Genomic DNA, 11,701 nt, shown 5'->3' on the forward strand with positions numbered 1-11,701 from the left:
ATCGGTGCATATGCAGGGATGTAGAACCCTAACCAAATCAAAACTTGTTTCTGCTACTTACAACCAGGTCTTTCCCAACTAGCAGCCCAGCCTTTACGGAATTTTCTGGGCTTTTTTCGGCATACTCGTCCTTTCAAATACTTTAGAAAGTATAACTTCCACTTAAAAGCCTTTGGGTGAGGCTCTCCTGTTCTTGCATGCTTTAGAGACCATTTCTGGTAGTCGGTGTCCCCTCCCTGGGTCTTTTTTTTTTTTTTTTTTTTTTAATTTGGGCATTTTTTTTTTAATTTAATGTTCGTTTTTGAGACAAGGAGAGACAGTATGAGCGGGAGAGGGGCAGAGAGGGAGACACAGAATCCGAAGCAACTCTAGGCTCAGGTGCCATCACCAAGCCCGATGCGGGATTTGACCCCACAAACTGTGAGATCATGACCTGAGCCGAAGTTGGATGCTTAACTGACTGAGCCACCCAGGCGCCCCTGGATCTTACTAGTAAAGGATGGTGTGACTGAGGACTCTCAGTGAGTACAGGCCTGGAGTGATCAGTCCCTACAACTCCCCCCCCCCCACCCCCCACCGCCCCGAGGAAGTGAGGTGTCAGGCAGCCTCCATCATCCCCCCACTCTGTGGCCTCTGGGACCTATGTCCGTCTGCACCATCCTCTTGAAAACCCATAACCCACAGAAAAAATGAACTAGCTCAACATTATTTGAGCCAACTATTTTAACTTGACCTTTGACTCTAGACGCAGCCTACTTAGAGGTTTTCGGTCCTAGCCTTCTAGAAACGATAGCAAAATGGTTGGTCTGAAAGGGTCTCTGTCTTGTTCCTCATCTCCCCTGCCATTTTACTCTTCAATTGGGATAGACTACTGCCTCTTAAGAAACCAATTAAACCACAGCAAAAAAGTGGAGCGTGGAAACTAATGCTACAGAACAGCCCTGGTTCATTTGACGGTAAACAAGAGCAATTTCTGATGGTAAATGAGTCAGTATCTTGCTTTCTTTTGGTGTCTAATTTTGGGTTCTTACCACGTTCCTAAGTTATGCTGTATTTAAGCCCTTATTGAAAGGTGGATCGCGGTCAGAAAGTAGAAGGCTACGGTTAAGGGTAGGTTTCTGGCTGTTAAGTTATCTAGGCATTACCACTCTTCCTTTGTTTCACTGTCAAGGCTAAATTAAAAATGGACAAGGAACTCCATGCAGTCTACTTAAGGGAGCACCTTAAATCCCTGTAAAACAAGGCCTTGGGTTGTAAAATGTAGGTCTCTTTAAAATCTAAGATGCACACGGAGTTCTGAAAAGATTGTTTTCTCTGAATTCTTACACCTCCGGACGTGAAAGCTGTTCTGTGTTGCTTTTCTCTCTCCCTGTTTTCTTCAAGGAGGCAAAGGCCAGACCATTTTCCTGTCCCATAGGCTTATGGGTAAAGTAAGGCAACCTACCCTCTTTAATTAAGACGGTAATTCAACCAAACCCTGGTAACAAAAAGCTGATGGTGGGATCTCCTCAGTGCTGGCCTTCCACAGCCCAGTTTGGGCCCTCCCGCCCTGGAGAAGGTGGCATCACAGCTTAGTGGAGGCTATCCCATGGAGGTGGACTACGGAAAGGGACCTGGGGACTGTCACTGTTCCCAGGTTAGCCAACATACTTGTACGGTGAATATTTCACGGCTCTTTGGAAATAAGAGGACGGATAAAAGACATACTGACAAACGAAGCTTGGCCAACACTACGTGTCTGCAAATGGCAATTCGAGCCTGTAGACCCAGCTGCTGAGAGGCTAACGTTGCTGACGAGGCCATGTTTGTGTCTACCCTGGGGCGTGCCTTACCTGGGACGCCGTGCCGGCCTGGAGTCCCACACTGCCTGCCACAGACTGTCCAGTCAAGGCACCAGCTGGGGCACACCTGAGGGGCAGGGCCCACATCAAGGACCGTGTAGCAGCAATGATTATACAGAAGGGGTCTGCTGCTTCCTGTGCAACAGTAAAGGGCCCACTCCAGTCATATCCTGGTAAATGGTTAACAACGGGGACAGAGGAGGCAGAAGTGTGGGACGCCTCTGCGGGGTCTGCTCATTCCATGGTGTGAATAAATGCCCGCCACAGCCAGTTTTAAGCCACTGATTTGTGAGGGCAGCTGAATTCGGGTGGGGAGAGATCCTAACAGTGGCCTCTCTCAGGCTGTTCCTGCAAACCACCCTCAGGCCCCTGAGGAGACCACCTTTCTTTCCACCTGGAGAGAAGGGCAGGGGTATAGACCTAGCTGGCTTATGGCACCCGCAGCATATGAATGCCCTCCTCTTGGGACCTGGAGCTAATGACTGAAGAGCACGGTGCTCACGATGGGCTCACAAATGGCAACTTGGCCAGAGATACCAAGTGCTGTCAACTCAAAAGGAATTGGGACATCAGATTCACCTGACACTTCGGGAGTGTGAGTGTGTGTGCACGTGTAAGAAGTGTTGCAGCGTCCCCAAGCAGCTCAGTTATTGCTGAACAAGGACAAAAAGCTCGTACACAATTTCAGTTGAGTAACTGGATTAATCCTCAATCTTTAAAAACGATTCTGTAATGTGGATATACACACAGAACGTAAAAAATGGTTTGATCAGGAAGGTGTGTATATTTTACAGGCAGGAGTACACAGACTAGCTTATCCCTTGGTTATTAGAAGCATTTTTTTTTTTTTTTTTTGAGAGAGAGAGAGAGAGAGAGAGGGAGAATGTTAATGGCTGAGGGTCAGAGGAGAGGGAGAGAGAGAACCTTAAGCAGGCTCCACACCTGACATGAAGCCCAACGTGGGGCTGGATCTCACAAGCACGGGATTAGGACCTGAGCCAAAACCAAGAGTTGGATGCTTAACTGACCGAGACACCCAGGCGCCCCCGACTCACTTTAACTCACAGAAAATCATTCTTCACATGGACATGATCCAGACAAAAATGATCCGAAAAACCGCAGCTAACATTTTCTTTAAGAAGTTTTTCTCTAGGGGCTGCTGGGTGGCTCAGTCGGTTAAGCGTCCAACTTCAGCTCAGGTCATGATCTCACAGTTCGTGGGTTCGAGCCCCGCATCAGGCTCTGTGCTGACAGCTCAGAGCCTGGAGCCTGCTTCGGATTCTGTGTCTCCCTCTCTCTCTGCCCCTTCCCTGCTCACACTCTGGCTCTCTCTCAAAATAAACATTAAAAAAAACTTTTTTTAAATCTCTTGCCAGCCTTTCCAGGTGCTATCTTAAAAGAGCTCTGCTCCATGTAGGAAAGAACACCTAAATATGGCAAGTTATACATGTTTTTTAAAAGGGCAGATGAACCCAGGCTGGGGCTTCGATGTCTCTGAACAGTCAGGGGCTATATTTTCAACTGAGACAGGGAGGAAGGGTCTCCAGAAAGTTGTGGAAGCTGGACGAGATCTTATGTAACTTCCCAAAGCCAGGGCTGCATGATTTAGGTGCATAACCACTGTTCAAGGTCATTTCCATTCCTGAGTTAGGGCTTCGCTGCACACATCGCTCACTTCCCAGCAAGGGTGATTAATTCCCAGAACCCCAGGCCTACGCCACACAAATGCCCGTGTGGAACCACAGACTCCAGTCCCCAACGTGTGGGGCTACCCTCTTGTGTCACTGTACTCAGTTGACTGGGGGCTCCCTGGTCCACACAATGGTTACCACAGACACTTCTTTTTCAGGCCAGGAGTTGCCTGCATCCTCCCAGCTTTCTCTGGCCACAAACCAGAAACCCCAAGTCCATCAATGCCTCAGGAGGGATGCTCAACCAGTGAGGAACAAGGGTTGGCAGACACATACTATGGCCCCTGGCCCTCCCTGGTCAAACCGTAGACTTGTTCTACATACTATCTCAGAGGGTCCCCGGCAGGCCCCTCTTCCTGCCGACAGAGCCTGCTCATTCGCACACGCTTTATTGGCTTTTCTCCTTGTCCAGTGTTACTTTCAAACTCTCACCAGGCTTTCTGGGGTCAGCTCCTAAGCGACTTGCACCAAAATTCTTTACACGGGTCTGCATTGAGGGAAATCCCAGGTAAGGCAGTAAGCCCATCAAGGGATGACCTTCACCTATGGGGAAGCAGTCCTGGGGACTTGCCCAGACCCATCACAACCAAGCTTCAGTACTTTGCCTTCAATGCAACTACAGCTGTGAGCAGAGGTCCCAGATTAGTATCTGGAACCCCGGCATGAAATCAAGTTGTTACACAAGCCCCACAGTACGAGACTAGACACAACAATGATGAATTTATGAAGAAAAACTCCACCTCTTCCTGGAAGCTACAACTACAGCATCTTTAAAAATAACCAATTTCAGGGGCTCAGTTGGTTCAGTGTCCGACTTCAAGCTCCAGTCATGATCTCATGGTTCGTGGGCTCAAGCCCCGCATCGGGCTCTATGCTGACAGCTCAGAGCCTGGACCCTGCTTCGGATTCTGCGTCGCCCTCTCTCGCTCTCCCCTCCTCCCCCATTCGTGCTTTGTCTCCTTCTCAAAAAGGAATAAATGTTTTAAAATTTTTGAAAAAAAAAATCAGTTTCAGTTGTTGAAGAAAATTGATGCACACACTTCAATCTTACCGTCCTTCTGTTTAGATGGTTTCTCCCCTCCTTTCCTCCACCTGCCTAACTCTGGCCTCTGGCTCCAGGATGGGCCCCCCACACCAGCCCTGACTGATTCCACAAGCATGTGAGGCTGGCTGTCCCCTTGGACACACATTCAGTTTTGTCTTGCTCCCTCCCCTCCCAGCGGACGGTGCTGACATCATCACTAGCAGAGAGGAAAGAGGAGAGAATATTCCATGAGAGAATTGGCACATATGGTGACATTTAATTGTTGGGAGGAACAGAAGAAGGAACATATATTGAAAACTATTACGAAAGTAGAGGAACATCATTTAGGCCATGTTCTGAAAGAGTATCTGCCTTCTTTTAAAAAGTAAGTCTAAAAAAAAAAAATAAAATAAAAAATAAAAAAAATAAAAAAAATAAAAAAATAAAAAGTAAGTCTAATTTGATTGTTGGTTGAAGTGTATGCTTAGAAAAAATAAAGGAAGCTAGGTTTCAAATCTTGATGCAACAGGACTTTAGAATGAGCCTCTCTGCCAGTGCAAAAACTTGTACAACATCGTGTTAGTGCCAGTGTCTGAATATCTGTTCTAGTGGGTTCAAATGTACTTACTATATTTAGCAATCTCATTAGTTTGTGAAGGAATGAGCTTTCGAGTAAGGGTTACGTGCCTGTATGTTTTGTGCTGTTCTATAGCTCAATAAAACTGTATTCAAACCCGGATGCTGTTATCTTTTTAGAAGGCCCTGTGAGGATTCCAAGTAATTTCTTAAGGCCAAATTTCTTTTATTTAAAACACCTTTGCTGGGCATAATTCTATCAGAGTGACAAAGTACTTCCACAAAGAAATAAACAACAATGAAATTCAGTGATGGCTTAATATAGTTAAGAAAAAAAAATCCTCAAAGGTATCTAAGAATATATACCCATGTGTCTGGAATTGGGGCTAAACTTAAAGTAAAGTCAGAAAGTAAAAAATTAGGGTAAAATAAATTGACTGTGTTTGTGGAATTAGGCACCAAAAGGCTAATTTAATGCTTCTAAATAGGAGATTCAAGAAAATCTCTTAAGAAGATTGACTTGTCACATTTCATTTAGCCACCAGCAATGTGTCTAATTTCTCATTTCTTCTACCTTACTCATTTATTTTAGAAACATGCCCCCATCTCAGTTATTCAAATGACAGTATGAGACCTCTTCCCAGCTCCTTACCCTTCCATTTATCATTATGCACTAGCCTTTCCAAGATAAACTCAAACACTTCCAGGATTACCTGGTCTGCGGGTACCCACAGAATCCCCGAAGAATCGAAAGATGTTTTCCCTTTTTCATATCCTTTTAGAGTGAAGTGTATTAAATGGTATTTTTCCCAATAAACACACTTGTGAATCTGCTGGTGTTAAATGCTAGTGTTAGGGATAAATTGGATTGTGAGCACCATAGGTTCTGTAACACATAATCCACCAAATATGGACAACCACCCATGGGATCAACTATCGAGAAAATGACCAATCCCTATGGTTTTAATCCCGAGTATTGACCTGAAATCTGTTTGCACGCTTGCTTGATTTGGGGGAAGTTTGGGGGCTAAACAGGGTGGTACGGACTGAGGGACACACTTTTGACCATCAGAAGAGGCCTACTCACTAATATCATCTCATATATTTAAGCTTGTTTGACTGTTTACTATATATTTTAAGAGGTTTTTGAGAGAAAGAATGAAATCCTGCCATGTGCGGCACATGGATGGAACTGGAGGGTATTATGCTGAGTGAAATAAGTGAGTCAGAGAAGAACAGATATCATATGTTTCCACTCATATGTGGATTTTGAGAAACTTAACAGAAGACCCTGGGGGAAGGGGGGGAAAAAAGTTACAGAGAGGGAGGGAGGCAAACCATGGGAGACTTGTAAATACAGAGAACAAACTGAGGGTGGATGGGGGGTGGGGGAGAAGGGAAAGTGGGTGATGGGCATTGAGGAGGGCAACTGTTGGGATGAGCACTGGGTGTTTTATGGAAACCAATTTGACAAATTGTACTAACAAAAAAAATTTTTTGCGTGTGAGACTGAAGTCTGGTAAAGTGATTTAAGCAGATAGATTTCTACTCCTCTTTCTTGACTTATCAAGAAGTCTGGAGTGGGGCACCTGGGCGGCTGTCGGTTGAGCATCCGACTTCGGTTCAGGTCATGATCTCGAGGTTGGCGAGTTTGAGCCCCATGTCGAGCTCTGTGCTCATGGCTCAGAGCCTGGACCCTGCCTCGGATTCTGAGTCTCCCTTTCTCTCTGCCCCTCCCCCGCTCATGCTGTCTCAAAAATAAATAAGCATTAAAAAAAATGTTTTTTTAAAGTCTGAAGTACTACTTCCTTTTTGATGAATTAATTTAAAAAGGGCTGATTTCTCTAAGGTCTTAAGGCCATTTCATCATGGTCACAAGATGGCTGTTGCAGTTTCAACCATCATCAAGGGAAGATTGAAGAAAAAGGTGATGTTACCTGTGTCAGGAAACCAAGAGCTTTTCCACATACACCATAACATGTTTGTCATCTGTATCATATGACAAACTCTATGAAGAGGCCAACTAAAAAAATCAGAAATGGAAGTTGGGTCGGTCACGCAGGGTCTTGCATCATGGGTGTACGTTTATAAAGTTATTTCATATACATAATATGTTTAACTCTTCTAGCAGGAAAACATGAACCAGATCAGATGACAGGATTAGACCATTAAAGAGAATGAAGAAATTCACAAACCCTTTGCAAGACCCTCATCCATGATCTGGAAAACAAATATGCCCAGTTCCCTCCTTGTTGTTACCATCTATTAAACCTCCCTTGATGTTACCCTGGGTGGTTTCAGCATCTATGTGGAAAGCCCATTTGGCAGCCTAGACTTTGTGGGTTTTTTTTTTTTTTAATGTTTATTTTATTTTTGAGACAGAGTGTGAGTGGGGGAGAGGCAGAGAGAGAGAGAGAGGCAGACAGAATCTAAAGCATGACAGCCTGGACTTTGATCTCTCCCTCTTCAGTGATCAATTTTTCTACTCCCCTCTAGCCACCCACTTCCATGACCACTTTTTGAATTTTAACTTCTCTGCCTCCAAAGCACTAACTCCAACATCTGGGTGCAATTTCATCTTCCTAATAGTTTATTCAATGATTTCCACTCAACACCTGAACTCTAAAGATTTTCTTTGGACTGTTCATCACTTTACTTCTCCCAATTCACCAGCCTCTGTGTTTCTCCACTTTCCTTCTTATCTAGCCTAGATTTCATACCCTGAACTAAATAAACTTGTAAACACTCTACACTTGCCCTATCCCAAACCATGTTTATTGATTGCATACATGAAACCAACCGATTTCTCCATGCCAGCACCAAAGGAAGCTGGAAAGAATGACCAGAGATTAGTTCCACTATAAAGTCTACCTCAACTTGGCCACTGAGAGCTTTCTTGTTACAGCCGACTAGATCATTCAGAACAATTACCCGAACAAGGGCATGTAAGAAATTTGGATAAAATATTAAAAAGCTGCCTAAAGGGGCGCCTGGGTGGGGCAGTCGGTCCGACTTCAGCCAGGTCACGATCTTGCGGTCCGTGGGTTCGAGCCCCGCGTCGGGCTCTGGGCTGATGGCTCAGAGCCTGGAGCCTGTTTCCGATTCTGTGTCTCCCTCTCTCTCTGCCCCTCCCCCGTTCATGCTCTGTCTCTCTCTGTCCCAAAAATAAATAAACGTTGAAAAAAAAATTTTTTTTTAAAGTTGCCTAAAGGCACAGACAAGCTAACAAGATAGTGAATAATGACTGGACCAGGTTTTAGAGAAAGACAAGAGCCCGGACAAGGAGTCCAGTGTTTAGGTCCACTCTTCCTGTAGCAGCATTTATCAGTTACAGATAGCAAAGAGGAGAAGATGAGAATCAGTGCACATTTTTGTTAGTCTTTTACAATTAGAACAAGTATTAGAATGCAGTGCCTACTAGGCAGTGTGGTCCAGGTGAACCACCTCACCTTGGGATGGGAATAAAAGGACTGAAGCCTAAGAGTGATAATGGACCAGAAATAGATAGGCCTCAAGTTCAGCTTCAAAATGAAAGCTTAAAATTATTTAAGAGAGGGGTACCTGGGTGGCTCAGTCGTGTAAGTCGCGTAAGTGTCTCACCTTGACTCAGGTCATGATCACCCTTTGTGGGTTTGAGCCCCAGGTCAGGCTCTGTGCTGACAGCTCAGAGCCTGGAGGAGCCTACTTCAGATTCTGTGTCTCCCTCTCTGCCCCTCCCCTGCTCACACTCTTTCTCTCTGTCAAAAATAAGTCAACACTAAAAAACATTTTGTCTAATGAGACAAGAGAAAGAGCAAATTTTGGAAGATGTCTGAACTAATGAACATTCAAGGAAAGAAAAAATATATAACCTAAATTAAGAACTCAGGATGCCATTTATTTGCAGATTAGAGATAGCTGAAGAGACAAATAGAGATCTTGAAAATGGATTATGGAGGACATCATAAGGATAAAGTGGGGTAAGAAAAAAGAGAATGGACAATAGACAGGGTAAGGGACACACAAATTTCAGTGAGAAGGTATAATAGCTGTGTTTGGACTCCCAGAAGAAGCAGAGATAAAGAATCGTAAAGAAGCAATTTTTTTTAATTAATTTTTTTTCAACGTTTTTTTATTTATTTTTGGGACAGAGAGAGACAGAGCATGAACGGGGGAGGGGCAGAGAGAGAGGGAGACACAGAATTTGAATCAGGCTCCAGGCTCTGAGCCATCAGCCCAGAGCCTGACGCGGGGCTCGAGCTCACGGACCGCGAGATCGTGACCTGGCTCAAGTCGGACGCTTAACCGACTGCACCACCCAGGCGCCCCAGAAGCAATTTTTTAAAGACAAAAATGTAGAAAACTTATCCAAACTGATAAAATGCATTCAAGCTATAAATTCAAGAGGTTCAGTAATCCCCAAGAAAGATAAACAAAAATAAGAATACGCCTAGACATACAGTAAATGTGTTGACAAATTAACAGTGAAAGCAGCTAATGGGAAAAATGGAAACAGAATTACCTTAAAAAAATCAAGAATTAAATTCACAGCTGACTCCTCAACAGAAACAATTAAATCCAGAAGGCAGTGGAACAATTTCTTAGAAGTGCTGGGAAAAAATTGAGTAACTACCAACCTAGAATTCTACCCAGGATGAAAATAGGTAAAAAGCATAAAGATGAGTCTGGCTGTGGTGCAGTAAGTGGTATCAGATTTACCTTTTCAGTGTCAACAACCAGAAAACCGAAAAGTTTTCAGATAGTAACTGACAGTGTAGAACTGTGATCCCTCACAAAGAAAATGAATCAGAGGAGCCCCACGATTACCTTGGCTTTCCTCCTGGAAATACTTCCTGAGGAGTATTTCCTCCTCAGGATAAAGGCAAAATAAAGGCAAGAGAATCCTAAATAGAGCGAAAAGGTTATGGTTCAGAAAGGCTGAGGGAGCTGGAATTTCTGGTACATACTACCAGCGTGACAGGAGTGCCACAAAGACAGGGTTCCAGAAATCTGCATAAAGGTCCCTGGGCCATGGGACTGTTGCTCAATACAAAAGCATGTGTGTGTAGAGGGAAAGGGCTTGACGCCAAGCAAGTAACCAGGAAACTTGAAGCTGAACCATTCCCAGAGTTCACCCAGAGTGGGGACATACTTGAGCTCCAACCACCCGGGGCGGGCGGGGCGTGGGCCTGGGGGGGTTCATTCAAAATACCTTAGAAATACTGTTCAATTAAGTCTAAAATAAGGACTACTCTAAAACAACCACAGCAACTGCTAAATGAACCTCAGAAGGATTAAGGCGATCCCCAAATAACTTAACAGACTGCTAGGGCAAAGTCCAATACTCCTGAAAGAAATACAGTAAATCTAGCACTGAACAACAACAAAAAATACCTCCTGTCCAATAATCCAGTTTAAAGTTAGTATAGAGGTGAACAAGCAGGAAATGCAACCTGTAACCAGGAAGAAGAAAAAAAAAATCATTGGAAATAAACCTAGAAATGACAGATAAGATGAAATGAGCATATGAGAACTTTAGGATAGCTATTATAAATATGCTCATGGATTTCAATATAAACGTAATCACATTCTTCAAGTGCATACAGAGGATTTTGCAGGATAGATCATATGTCAGGCCACGAAGTAAGTCTTGAATTTAAGAATACTGAAACTTTATCAACCATCTTCTACTTAACAGTGGTAGAAAACTATAAATCAAGAAAATAAAAAAAGGAAAAAAATCACAAACGTGAAGATTAAACAACATGCTACAGAACAACCATCGGATCAATGAATTTAATAAGAATTTTTAGAAATATCTCAGGAAAAATTTAAATGTAAATTCAACATACTCAAATTTATGGGATGCAGCTCAAGCATTGGGAAGTGGAAATTCACAGCAAAAGAACACCAACTCCAAAAATAACAAACTTTCCAACACCCTCACTCAAGAACTCGAGGAAGAGGAACAGATAAAGCTCACAGTTAGTAGAACAACAATAACAAAGATCAGAGTCAAAGTAATGAAATAAAAAACTGAAACGACAATAGAAAAGATCAGTGAAATTAAGAGCCGATACTTTCAAAGACAAGATCGACAAAACTTTCACTGGGTTCACTAAGCAAAAAATAAGAGAAAGGAATCAAAATCAGAAGTGAAAGAGGAGACACTACAACTGTTAACCCAGAAACAAAGGATTCTAAGAGACAACAATTAAAATTATATGCCAACAAATTGGACAACTTACGAGAAATGGGTGAAATCCTAGAGACGTGTACCCTTCTAAAACTCAATTATGAAGAAATAACAAAATCTCAACATACTGAGGACTATCAAGGAAATGGAAGGTTTTTGATTACTGAATCAAACAAAAGTCCAAGACCAGACAGTTTCACTGGTGAGTTCTACCAAACATTTAAAGAACTCCAATCGTTTTCAAACTCTTCCTAAAAATACAAGAGGAAGGAATCTTTCCCAACTCATTTTGCCAGACCAGCATTACCCTGACCTCAAAACCAGAGAAGGACACTACAGGAGGAGAAAACTACAGGACATTAACCCCAATGAACACAAATGCTAAAATCCTCAA

Source organism: Herpailurus yagouaroundi, unplaced genomic scaffold (assembly GCF_014898765.1).
Source record: "Herpailurus yagouaroundi ecotype Mexico unplaced genomic scaffold, PumYag 199, whole genome shotgun sequence".
Lineage (NCBI taxonomy): Eukaryota > Metazoa > Chordata > Mammalia > Carnivora > Felidae > Herpailurus > Herpailurus yagouaroundi.